Raw genomic sequence first — 14,292 nt, 5'->3', positions numbered from 1 at the left:
ATTGTAACGAAAACTCACCAGTTCGATTGTGACCGCGCAGTAGGTAATGGAGCCTCACATTATAACGAAAACTTACCTACTCGATTGTGAATGGCAGTAGGGAAGTGAGCCTGCAGTTATCATCACTACTCCGCAACTCGCACTTTACATTGGAAACAACATATGGGAACCTTCCCCAGCTGTTTCTGGATAACGCTAAGAGACATCAAATCTAAAAAACATCTTATTTACTGCATGTGCAGTAATTTAATTCGATATCCGTATAAAATGTAGAATACAGTAGCGAAGCAGGGGTACATTTACCAGTTCTTCTTCTTCTTCTTCTTCTTCTTCTTCTTATTATTATTATTGACTTAGAATAATGTATAGTTTCAGAACCGTACTGGGCCATTTAGTTTTACAAAAAGTGGAAGTTATAATATTGAAATGATTCCTAAATAATGCATGACACTGCAGTATTCGATATCTCATTTAAGAAAGGAGGAACCAATGCACCAAGCAAACAAACAGTCTCTGACCTCAGCATGACGTCATCACGTGATACAATAGTGCTGGCATCTTGAGGACGCGTGGTTAAGAGTTATTGTAGCTCTGGATTCAGGCGGGGTATCACGTCGTGTAAGGTTTCGTTGCTTGGTAACGGCACGTTCTATATGTAATCAGCAAAACATATTCAAATAGCGCACATTTGAGAAAATACTTATATGAAGAAATGTGAAACGTTTATTTCATTTGCAATGAGTTGCGACTTATGGATAATAAATGGCTTATCAGTGGTCGAAAACGCATTTGAGAGAATAGAGCTACTTGATCGTATTTCCATAGTCCAAAATTACCGACTGCGAAGGTGAAAAAAGGTGAGAGCGTCTCAAAATGTACAATATGTACCGATTCTATTCTTATGGGCTGTTTGCTTCAGTACTTCAACGCACTGCCAGAAAATAATAAACTGAAAGGGATTTCATTCACTGAACAAATATTCAACAAAGCCTTCAGAAAACATGTATCTACTATAGGCCTACCTGTTTACAACCATTTACAAAACTTACAGCTTCTAATAAAGAAAAGTGCGCCCATAATCTAGTATCTTTCCTATTCGTACAAGCAAACTGAACACTTGAAATAAACAACAAATAAAGGGTTCCTGGAACAAATTAGTATCTAGTGGAGTATCCCTTAGCCTTTATAACTGCCTGACATCGTCGCGCATAGAATACACTAATTTCTTGCACATGTCCGGCCTGATTTTCTGCCATTCCTGAAGAATCAAACTTTTAAGTTCCTCCTTCGTACGCACACATTGCCTACGGACATTCCTCTTCAATGTAGCCCAAAGATGTTCGGTGGGATTTAAATCCAGAGACTGGAGATGTATTCTAAGCTGCTTAGGAATGTTCCAGCTCAACAATGTCTTATATATCAGCAGTAATTTTGGGTCATTATCATGCTGGAACACATAAACAGGTGGCATCCCCTTTTTTTTTCGGCAGTCTGCTTCACGTTTGCTCCCAGGATTGCATTATAGCTTTCGTTGTTCATTATTCCGTCAATGAAATGTATGTTACGTAATCAAACATATTTTTTCCATTTTCAGCTTTGATTATTTTCAGCTTCACACATCCCATGAAATCAAAATAACTTTGTATTTAACATATGTCATCAGCGACGTCATCCACTTTACTATGCACACACATGTCACAGACAAGCTCAAACCGTCCAATATCGTTCTGTCGTTCGCAATGGACGTGTTGAATTGAAGTGTGGTACTGAAGTCTTCTGAATTCCGAAGTAAAGTGGATTTCCAACGCGGATGCTTTCACTGTGTCAATATTGAGCCTCCCGCATGGCTTTGAACGTTTATAGCTGCTAACGCAAGCGGGAGAGAATCGATTCTGCAGAAATGCTTTAAACATTGTGGCAATTGGCGAAATATCCCCACCCCTGTTCGTTCGCTGTTATAAATACGACTCCTACGAGTAACACATGTGCTTCTTCGTTTTACCTGCCAGATATTGAACATTTTATTTTAATCAAGGAAGCGCGAATGCTTATTAAAAGTGTAGACGTCCAGTTTATCGGCGCCACAGATCAAGTTAGTGGTGCTGGTGGTTATCATTGTTTTACGACGAAGCACAACTGGGCAACCATCTTCTTTTAACACTAATCACAGGGGGTGGGGGATATATATTTTTTTACAAAAATTCATTTTTTCTAAACTTTTCCCTTTTTCTGATGTTTTCGTTTCTCATTCTTTCCTTGTTTTCCCTCCTTTGTTTCTATTTTAAAGTCCCCGAGCCAATGGAAATAAGCAATTAAGGCTAAAATCCCCGACCCGGCCGAGAATCGAACACGGGATCCCTTATATCAAAGGCCAGCACGCTAACCATTTAGCCATGGAGCCGGACAGGATATCGAAAAAAGAAAGGGAAGGGCTACGAAGGACGTGGAAATGAAAGACACCCTGGGCCTCGCAAAACTAATACCGTCAGGGTCGGAAGAGAACAAGAGTTCACTAAGAGAGTTCGGGTTGGAAATATAAAAGTGAGGAGACTGACACAAGTGAGTGTAAACAATGTCATGCTCGGCTGAGGCCCCATGGTTTCTATTCATGCTTCCAAGTTTAAAGTGCCTTGGCCCTTCTTAGTTGCCTCTTATGACAGGCAAGTGAGTGTATCCTACCGCCCCCATCCGAGTGAATGGAGGGCAGAAACACCACTTCTCATAGACAAAGTTTTTAATGATATTTTTTACAACTTGCTTTACGTCGCACCGACACAAATAGGTCTTATGGCGACGACGGGACATGAGTGGATTAGGAGTTGGAATGAAGCGACCGTGGCCTTAATTAAGGTATAGCCCCAGCATTTGCCTGGTGTGAAAATGGGAAACCACGGAAAACCATCTTCAGAGCTGCCGACAGTGGGATTCGAACCCACTATCTCCCGAATACTGGATACTGGCCGCACTTAAGCGACTGCAGCTACTGAGCTCGGTTTTTAATGATTTAATAATAACATTCTAATCATAAAATCATTAAATATTGAGTCTCATCAACGTCTCCGCCTTGTTTTCCCATCCTCCTCCATTCTTGTCACAGGACCCCACCACCGAAGTCCGTTTATTCCCACAGCTTCCTTCACCCATCGAGTTAATTCCTAAGTTAGTCTTTATCTGTCTAAAGCAGACCCTACACGGTCAATAAAACTGTCAGTACCGAAAAATATTGACAGTAATACTGATCGCGTGTGGACTGGAATGGTGGAATGAAGGCCAGTACTGAAGCAGATCCGGATTTCCTGATTTACGAGCGTCAGTACTGCAGAGTGGTGGGGATACTGACAGTTATACTGACCGTGTGAGTGCGCTTGTCATTATTTCTGTCAGTATCAACGGAGCAGCGGTGGACGACAAATGAGTTTCTCACCAAGGCCAAATAGAGGTACTTGTGGAACCGTCAAGTAGGCCTATTGCAAAAGTTTATCGAGGTATATAAAACGCTGCCAGAATAAACATAACACAATACTTTACATGTTTCCACAACTGCTGTACTGATGGAAACTGGTGACATTATAGCGGAAAACTTCAAATCTTCAAAATGTATACCAGTTGCAAGATACCTCACTGTCACCGCTAATCACTCTGCCACCGATAAACAGCACCGCATGTTTGTATTTTGCCTTATTACAAAAGGCTCTACCATTCGTAGTAATTTCGCAAAAGCACTCTCACGCATTCGGAGATAGTTCTGATAATCTTCTGCTTCGGTATATTGTGTTTCCCTCAACACTTCATATGAGAATATTCTTCTTTTCCTAAGTCGATCTTTAACCGATCGTTTACGTTTAAAACTGCGTTTCGTACAGTACTAATATGATAGCTACAAAATGTCCGTCTTTTACGATCCATTTTGATAGAATACCGCAATTGCATGTTATAAATCTCATTCCGTAGTGACGGTTATTGACTTTATTTGTAAAGTGAGAATGCCGCAATGGTAAGCTAGTGCACTGGTACTGACCAAAATATTGACAGTAATAATGATCGTGTAAGGTCGCTACAATATTGATGCGTACTGTCAGTATTATTGACTCAGTAATACTGATCAGTATTACTGACCGTGTAGGGTCTACTTTATGCTCACACTGCCGGTAGTCCGGCTGGCTGGTATTACCCGGAAAGGGCGAAAATCATGACTTCACTTCGCACGCCCAATCGTTTCTCGCGACTTGCACGTAGGCAGGTTCGAACATAAGGCTGCTGACTATCGCAGCACATACCTGGTGTTCACTGTTCTCGAATCCGATGACTGACAGAGTCAGCACATTCAATTCAGTTCAGTTAACTCACAGTCAACGTGACTGCTCCTCACAGAGAACTACTCAACACTGACAACTACCGGGCGAGTTGGCCGTGCGCGTAGAGGCGTGCGGCTGTGAGCTTGCATGCGGGAGGTCGTGGGTTCGAGCCCCACTGTCGGCAGCCCTGAAAATGGTTTTCCGTGGTTTCCCATTTTCACACCAGGCAAATGCTGGGGCTATACCTTAATTAAGGCCACGGCCGCTTCCTTCCAACTCCTAGGCCTTTCCTATCCCATCGTCGCCATAAGACCTATCTGTGTCGGTGCGACGTAAAGCAACTAGCACCGAGCTCGATAGCTGCAGTCGCTTAAGTGCGGCCAGTATCCAGTATTCGGGAGATAGTAGGTTCGAACCCCACTGTCGGCAGCCCTGAAAATTGTTTTCCGTGGTTTCCCATTTTCACACCAGGCAAAAGCTGGGGCTGTACCTTAATTAAGGCCACGCCGCTGCCTTCCCACTCCTAGCCCTTTCCTGTCCCATCGTCGCCGTAAGATCTATCTGTGTCGGTGCGACGTAAAACAACTAGCAACCAAGCAAAAAAAAACTGACAACTAAACAGCGGTCACTTAACAACAACAACAACTTAGCAGTGGTAACGACCACAACAATACTCCTCACAGCAATGATAATTAACACTGCTCCAACTCTACTCACACCAACTGTTCCACACACTGACTCCACATCGGTACACACACACTCCGAGCGAGTTGGGCGTGCGGTTAGGGTCGCGCAGCTGTGAGGTTGCATTCAGGAGATAGTGTGTTCGAATCCCACCGTCGCCGTCCCCGAAGATGGGTTTCCGTGGAATCCCTTTTTCACACCAAGCAAATGCTGGGGTTGTACTTTAATTAGTCCTCAGCCACTACCTTCCCAATTGTATCCCTTTCCAATTACTCCGTTGCCGAAAGCCTTAGATGTGTTAGTGCGACGTTAAGAGATGTAGCAAAAAATATTGACACTGCCATGACGGAATTTACATGTTAGTAAATGCATTAGCATGTGTATCTCGCATTGGGTACTCCTAATAATACTGGGAGTTCGACTAAGCAAATGAGAGGAGCATTTAAGCAACAAATCTCAGTGTATCTTATTTATTTATTTATTTATTTATTTATTTATTTATTTATTTATTTATTTATTTATTTATTTGTAGTTCTTTCCAACATGATGTGTTGCCAGTTTAACAATACATATCGTATTTGTAATGCATATTTGTAATTTTAAATCGTAAAAATAGTACTTCGATATGCATTATGTTTATGAGGATCATGCAAAGATGGTTTCTCAAAATTAGAAGAGAGCCTTTTATAGGCAGTAGAGTTATTACTTGTCTTGATGTTGTTCTTAGACCGTAGAGAAAACAAAATTTGCTAGAGAATTTGGTAATAATCTCTATGCACCCGACAAGAAATCCTGTTACCGTAACAATTTTGAGATCGCAGTTGGTTTAAAATGGTCATCCCTCTGTGCGGTCACAGATGTCTGACCATCCACAATTGATTGTTATTTGTCCATTTCAAAGCGGGCCGTGGGTTCGATGGTGAATCGGATCCATGTTTCCCTGTCTGTTGCTTGGAGTTCTCCTCGTGTTTCTACAAACGAGCTTAACATTCTCCAAAACTGGATACATCACTTCCCCTTTAATAAATGCTACATTCGCCATTTACAGCGATATAAAGTGTGATTGACTATCGATTGAACATTATCTCGACTTTCTTCCGGAATTGAGGGAGAGAATCGGATGAGAATACCTCTTTGGATGGGATGGCTAGTGGGACTCGCACACACTCAGCCTCTGAAACTGGGGGTAGATTATCAGCTTCTGGAAAATGTTAGGTTGAATAAGAACAGTTACAGGATTCATTGGACTTGAAGTTCTTAGATACAAGCTTATGTTATTCATATTAACGTGGATGGTTCGCTGTCATTAACGCAAATTCAATAAAATTTAAATTTTTAAAGCTCCACAAATTCAAATGCTACTTAAACAAAATTTTGCAAAGTTATCCTTTATTCGTGCCCATTGATGAAATAATATTCTGAATTTGAAAAATCCTCGTAGTTTTCTGTAAAACATTAATCATATTTTCATATTCATCTCTTGCAGGTAGAAGGGATTTGCAGTATAAACACTGCCCAGATTCATGGCTGTGATTAGTGTCCTGGTTTTCAATGTTGAGATTACCAGGATTCGATTTCCGGCCGGGTCAAGGGATTTTAATCGTAAATGCTTGACTCGGGGACTGGGCGTTTGTGCTCTTCCCAACATCCTCCAGCTCATACACAAAACATAACACTATCCTCCCCAACACTAAAGCCTCTGGGTGGGGGTTATAGAATAATACCCACGGCAACTCCTGCTTGTCGTAAGAGGCGACTAAAAGGGCCCCAGGGGCTGTCAACTCGGGAGCGTACGTTATGGCCAAGGGGCTCTTCAGCTCAGATCTGGTATTTCTTCCACTTTCATCCAACCTATCCGACCTCCCCTGGTTAACTCTTGTTCTTTTCTGAGCCCGATACTAATAGGTTCCGAATCCTAGGGACTCCTTCATTTTCACGTCTTCGTGGCCCTTTTCTCTCTTTGGCCCATACCTTCATTTTTCCAATAGTTTGATCCCTTCATTTTTTCTCTTTGATTAATGTTATATAGACGATGGTGCCCAGTTGTACGTCCTCTTAAAACAATTATCACCACTATCACGTCCCCAAACTACCACGGAGTTTTCTATAGACAGCAGACGCCGCCGAACCTCATGAGAGGTTTCCAAATAAATTTTGTGCTGTAGGTGAGCAGGTTAAGACAGTGTAAGATAAAGCATCACTCCTTCATTTGTTCTTTGATCGGCTCTAACTGATTCAACGTTATATTATTTTCTTTCCTGTCTGTCCTATATGGAGAAACTCAGACTATGAAGCCTGTTCTTTTGTAAAACAATATTATGTAACACAGTTATACAATTTAAAAATGATATAAGTAGCATATATCTTACTTCTTACAATACATATAAGAATATATGTATGTGTGTATGTATGTATGTATGTATGTATGTATGTATGTATGTATGTATGTATGTATGTATGTATGTAAATGACACATCTCCTCCCAAACCACTCGAGCAATTTCAATCAAATTTTGAACACATATTATTTGCTATCCAGAGACGTGCACTGTGGGGGTAAGCCACTTCTAGCCCCCTTAGGAGTGGGGGGTTAGGGGGGTCAGGGAAACTATAATCGAAAATAGTTTCGAATCCGTAGTTTTGGGGGTCGCTGAAGTGAATACTGACACTCCCGATTTTTAAAAGTCAAATTTCTGCTCCCATTTGGGAGGGGGGCGAGGGGGGACTGATGATGGATGTATGTGTGTAAATGACACATCTCCACCTAAACTACTGGAGCAATTTCAATCAAATTTTGAAACTTATTCTTTGCTATCTGGAGACGAGCACTGTGGGGGTAAGCCACCTCTAGCACCCTTAGGGGTAGGGGGTTAGCGGTAGTCAGGTAAAAAAAATCGAAAATAGTGTCGAATCCATAGTTTTCTGGGTCGCTGAGGTGAATAGTGACACTCCCGACTTTTTAAAAGTCCAATTTCTGCTCCCATTTGGGTGGGGGGCGAGGGGGGACTGATATATAAAATTAAACGAAAATAGAGTCGAATACATAGTTTTCGGGGTCGTCGAGGTGAATTGTACAATCCGGATTTTTAGTATCAGGAGACAATTCACGTGGGGGTAAGACAGCCCAGGAAACATTAGGGGCGGGGGGCATGGGCGTCAGATATACAAATTAACGTAAATAGTGTCGAATCCATACTTTTTGGGGTCGCTGAGATGAATAGTGCCGTGGTGTAGGGGTAGCGTGCCTGCCTCTTACCCGGAGGCCCCGGGTTCGATTCCCGACCAGGTCAGGGTTTTCTACCTGCACCTGTGGGCTGGTTCGAGGTCCACTCAGCCTACGTGATTAGAATTGAGGAGCTACCTGACGGTGAGATAGCGGCCCCGCTCTAGAGAGCCAAGAATAACGGCCGAGAGGATTTTTCGTGCTGACCACACGGCACCTCGTAATCTTCAGGCCTTCGGGCTGAGCAGCGGTCGCTTGGTAGGCTAAGGCCCTTCAAGGGCTGTAGTGCCATGGGGTTTGGTTTGGAGATGAATAGTGACACTCCGGATTAAAAAAAAACAAGTTCAGCCCCCTTCGGGGGATGAGGAGGGGTATAATATATAAAAATAAACGAAAATGGATGTATGTATGTGTGTAAATGACACATCTCCTCCTAAACCACTGGAGCAATTTCAATCAAATTATGACTTATTATTTGCTATCCGGAGACGAGCACTGTGGGGGTAAGCCACCTCTAGCACCCTTAGGAGTGGGGACTTAGGGGGGTCAGTTAAAAAATAACCGAAAATAGTGTCGAATCCGTAGTTTTGGGGTCGCTGAGGCGAATAGTGACACTCCCGATTTTTTAATAGTCAAATTTCTACTCCCATTTGGGTGGGGGGCGAGGGGGGACTGATATATAAAATTAAACGAAAATAGTGTCGAATACATAGTTTTCGGGGTCGTCGAGGTGAATTGTACACTCCGGATTTTTATTATCAGGAGATAAACCACGTGGGGGTAAGACAGCACAGGAACCCTTAGGGGCGGGGGGTGAGGGGTCAGATATACAAATTAACGAAAATAGTGTCGAATCCATACTTTTTGGGGTCGCTGGGATGAATAGTGACACATCGGATTTTAGTATCAGGAGACAAAACACGTGGGGGTAATACACCCCAAGAAACCTTAGGGGCGGGGTGGCAAGGCGTCTCAGATACAAGAATCATCAAAAGTAGTGTTGAATCCATACTTTTCGTGGTCGCTGAGATGTATGGTCACACTCCGGATTTTTTTTTAAGTCCAAGTTCAGCCCCCTTCGTGGCAGATGGCGGTGGGAGAGTCATATATGAAAATAATCGAAAAGAGTGTCGAATCCATAGTTGTCGGGGTCGCTGAGATGAATAGTGAGACTCCGGATATTTTATAAGTTCATCCCCCTTTGGGGTGGGGGGCGAGGGGGTGAGTGATATATAAAATTAATCGAAAATAGTGTCAAATACATAGTTTTCGATTTCGACGAGGTGAACTGTACACTTCGAAATTTTACTATCACGAGACAAACCACGTGGGGGTAGGACACCCCAGGAACCCTTAGGGGCGGGGAGGCGAGGGGGCTGAGATATAAAAATCATCGAAAGTAATGTCGAATCCATACTTTTCGGGATCGCTGAGATGAATAATGGCACTCGGGAATTTTTTAAAGTTCAGCCCCCTTCGTGGTGGGTGGAAAATGGAGACTGATGTATGTATGTTCAGTCTTCAGCCCTAAGGCTGGTTGGATCCTCAACAGCTCTGCCATCACCTGTCATAGATGGCCTAGGCATCACTGAAGAGACGTACTAGGGAAATGAGGAGTGCGGTAGTTTCCCGTTGCTTTCCTCACCGAGCCAGAAGTTGCTATTACATATCAGTCTGCCAAGCCCACTGAAATGCATGCACCAACCGACCCTATGAGCAACATTTTCACACCATTCATAGCAGGGACTGGCTGCAGAAGGAATGGCATTACTAGCATCGCTCATACCTCAGTCACTTTCTTATTGTCGAAGCCAAGGATAAGACAGAGACAGATCAATGAAAGTAACAAAATTGCTCTAGCCTATACCAGAAGACATAGTGCACTGTAAATACTAGGTCCTGTCAGCAGAGGCTGTGGAGAGTGATATATAAAAATAAACGAAAATAATGTTGAATCCATAGTTATCGGGGTCGCTGAGATGAATGGTGAGACCCCGGATATCTTGCAAGTCCAAGTTCATCCCCCTTTCTGGTGGGGGGTGAGGGGGATTCAGATTTAAAAATAATCGAAAATAGTGTCGAAGCCATAGTTTTCGGAGTCGCTGAGATGAATAGTAACACTCACGATTTTTCTAAACTCAAAGTTTAGCTCCTTTAGTGAGGAGAAGTTGGGAGTGAGATATAATAATAATAATCGAGTATACTGCCTAATCCATAGTTTTCCGGGTCGCTGAGATGAATAGTAACATTCCGGATTTTTAAAGTCCAGCTTCAGCCCCCTTTGGCATAGAGGGTGAGAAAGGGTGGAAAAATAAATTGTCAAGAATGCCCAAGGTAATAGACGTGTGTATGTTCCAGTATGACTTTCAAGTATGACTTACTACCTGGAAAACATATTGTGGGAGTAAGACGCCCCTAGAACCACTTCGGAAGCGGGTGAAATACGTAATCCATATTAATAAATAGAAGTCAGTTTGACGCGATCTATAAATACTGTACTATATATACATAAATTAAGGCATAACAATGAAAACAGACGTGAATTAATGAGACCATTCTAGGCATCCTAGAAACTTAACACTAGGTACCAGACAACCTGATGACTTCAGGATCCCTAGAAAAATCTAAAATTCTCAAAATTCGCTCAGAGGGACACGTTGGGAGTTTCAAATCTGCATAAGAACACAGTCGGTGATATTTATCCTGAACGATAACATATAGGTTTCATGGGCTTAAAAGTTTCCTGAAAGTCCTAATTTTTAACCCCCTCCCCCATATCAAGATGGCAGGAAAATCTCCCATACGAGTTAGAAAATAGAAATTTGGCAAAATTATAGCTTTTTGCCTGTAACCGATGAAAAATTTACGGGATGTTTAAAAAAATTTATTTTTTACCCCCAAAAAATATCGAAATATGGAGGCAATTTTAATGACGGTGTGGACCTTCCTTTCGAGGTATTTGGTGGCTAAACGGTAAGTCGTATCACAAAACGGATTGACAATTTCCGTTCAATTTGAAGTGATCTACAACTTTGGTCCTATGACTTTTTGTCGTATCTATATACCTTATGTTCAATTTGGCACTATTTCTGGATTTACGTAAATTTTGCACATTGTTCACGCATAATTGATGCTTTGATTCACTTACAGGAAAGAGGGGATCAACAAATTCTACACGAATATTGGCCCAGCAGCCAAATTCTATGTTTGAAGCTGTCGCATAAGTATCTGAAAAGTAATTTACTGTGTGAAACCTTACCCAAATTTCACCCTATTCAACGTTTCTAAAATAATCTTGCCTTTAAATAGATGAGATACGAGGAAATATCGTAGGGCCAGCCATTTAGATAGATAACTGGGGCCAGAGTCGTCTTTTTATGCAATCCGTTTTTCAATATGAATGCACCGTTTAGCAGCAGTTATTCTGTAAATGAAGGTGACATGCATATACTTCCGTATGTCGATCTACATTTATTAATTTAAGTTGATTTGCAGCGATCTAGAAAGGGGTGTGTCTTACATTGTAATTAATACTTTACAAATCAATAGTGACCCAGCAGGGGGGCGTCTGCTGTTGTAATCAGTACTCCCCACATCGACTTTAACTAGCAATAGGAATAGGGTAGTTCTCCAACGCCTGTGTACCATTGTAATGCATAATTCCCTTCTTGATTTGACTAGCAGAAGGCAAGGGAGCGTGCATTTTTTAAAAACTCTTTTACCTGATTCTCTTTATCATTAGGTATAGGCGCCACCGATTATAAACAAATTTACCCATCAAAATGTGACTGACGTTACGCATAGTGAATTGCGGCAGACAAGTGGACCTGTCGTTATCATCACAACTCTGCAACTCGCACTTCACATCGGAAACAACGTCTGCGGACCTCCCTATGCTTTTTCTCGGATAACGCCAAGAGACATGCAATTAAAATTTTTTTATTCACTTGAGGCACAGCAATTTACTTCGATATCCGTATACATTATAGAATACCGTAGCGAAGCACGGGTACATTTGCTAGTACTCATATAAACTCAGAGCGAACGCTACTAACGTCGCGCGCGGCCGCCCTGCTTTAAGCGTGTATACCATCTTATATGAAATCTTACCTTATAAAGGACGCTGGAAGTGTCGTCCTTCCTGGGTTACACAGGCATTGTATTTGTTAACCACATTCTGGCTGACTCGAGTGAGTTGTGCTGCTGTAATGTTTCTGATTTCATTCGAAATATTTTCTTTCAATGCCTCCAATATGTGAGGATTTGTTTGATACACTTTTCCTTTCAGTTTACCCCACAAGTAAGAATAACACGCAGTTACATCTGGAGAACGAGGCGGAAACAGACCAGCACTGATCACTCTGTCTGCAAACACTTCCGGGATTGTAAGAAGGGAATTTTTGCTGTATGAGCAAGGACTAAATCTTGTTGAAACCACCCACGCGATTTTTCTTCTTTGTTAACTGATGGAAGAACGACGTCTAAAGGACATCTTGGTACCTCTGTGCATTTACTGTCGTCTCGAAAAAATAGGCCCAGTATTATTCGTCTTGCACTAACAGCACACCAAACACCAATCTTTCTGTCATAATGCACACCAATAGGGAGATTTATGACTGTTCACGCGACCATTAAGATGAAGCCAGAACTTTTACATACGAAAATACGGTGATGCAATAACTGTCTCACACTGTTAACAGCTGAGATTCAGGCTGGCGAGTCCTGTTTGCCAGGTCGAACACGTGCAGGCTGCTTGCAAGATCAAGAACTATGCGCTCGCTTTCCATACTGTAGCTGCCGTAGCCCAGAGTACAAACATCGTGCGTTCGGTCTGGTTTTATATGAGAGACCCTGCATACTCATTAATTGAAACCTCTAAAATTTAATATCCTTATAGGTAATTTAGGTCTTATATAGTTATGTTAATTTGTGAAATATGGTTTCAATGGATTAAAGTACTGCAATCAGTATTTTACTTTAAATAGTCTCAGATTCTCTTTCAGCTGCAGTTGACTTTCAAGAATATACAGTGGCAGGTTTAAAATTATATTTATTACTGTGATGAGTGGAATCACAAGAGGGATCATTTTTAAGACCCCAAGGGAACTTAATCTGGAAGGAAGACGTATTTAAAATCTATTCTCACCGGTCTCTATATCTGCAGTCGCTTATTTGCGGCTAGTATCCAGTAATCGGGATATAGTGGGTTCGAACCCTTATGTCGGCAGCTCTGAAGATGGTTTTCCTTGGTTTTCCATTTTCATACCGGGTAAAAGCTGGAGTTGTACCTTAATTATGGTCACGGCCGATTACTTCCCACTCCTAGCCCTTTCCTGTCCCGTTGTCGCCATAAGACCTATCTGTGTCGGTGCGATGTAAAAGCAAGTTCACCATACCAACCCTCTCCTCTTTAACCTCTCAACGTATCTAATATTTATCCCCGTTACTTCTTCTATTTTATTAAAAACACTAAAAGAACTTTCAGCCAATAATTTCTGCCTATACATATCTTTAATTCTCCTAGACAACACCTTCATATCCCTCTAGCTTCTGTCTTCGTCCACACCTCTTCCCACATGTACCCCAAACCTATCATCTCCAAATATCCCTTAATTTTTTTCTAGCCAGCCTCCCTTATACATGCTCTTCCGTTGTTGTTCATAAGCGGCCTGTAATACCCTTCCCCCTTCCTGTCTTTTTAAATTCATCCAATATCTAACTATTCTTTTCACACACTCAGATTCCAAATTCTCCCCACACATTAATTCCGCCCCTGCATTAGCTGTGCACAGCGGCAGCCCCATCACTATCTTACCAAAATTACTAATAATTCGTCTTAATTCACCTCTTTTCTCATCCAGCCCCCATACTTCCGCGCCATACAGTACCCTACCGAAAATCACCGATCTTAACACTAACCTCAAGGTTTTTATAACTGATACCCGGATATTTAGCTAGTAAGTTTTTGACTGAGGCTATGGCTGCCAAACCTCTGCTTTTCGCCGTACTAATCTGATCGTTCCAAGTTCCTTTACTGTTAATAATGACTCATAAATATTCCAACTTCCTTACTTGTTCCAACCTTTCTCCG

Source organism: Anabrus simplex, chromosome 7, assembly GCF_040414725.1.
Source record: "Anabrus simplex isolate iqAnaSimp1 chromosome 7, ASM4041472v1, whole genome shotgun sequence".
NCBI lineage: Eukaryota > Metazoa > Arthropoda > Insecta > Orthoptera > Tettigoniidae > Anabrus > Anabrus simplex.
The sequence above is the reverse complement of the archived record's forward strand: the minus strand, read 5'-3'. Positions refer to the sequence as shown.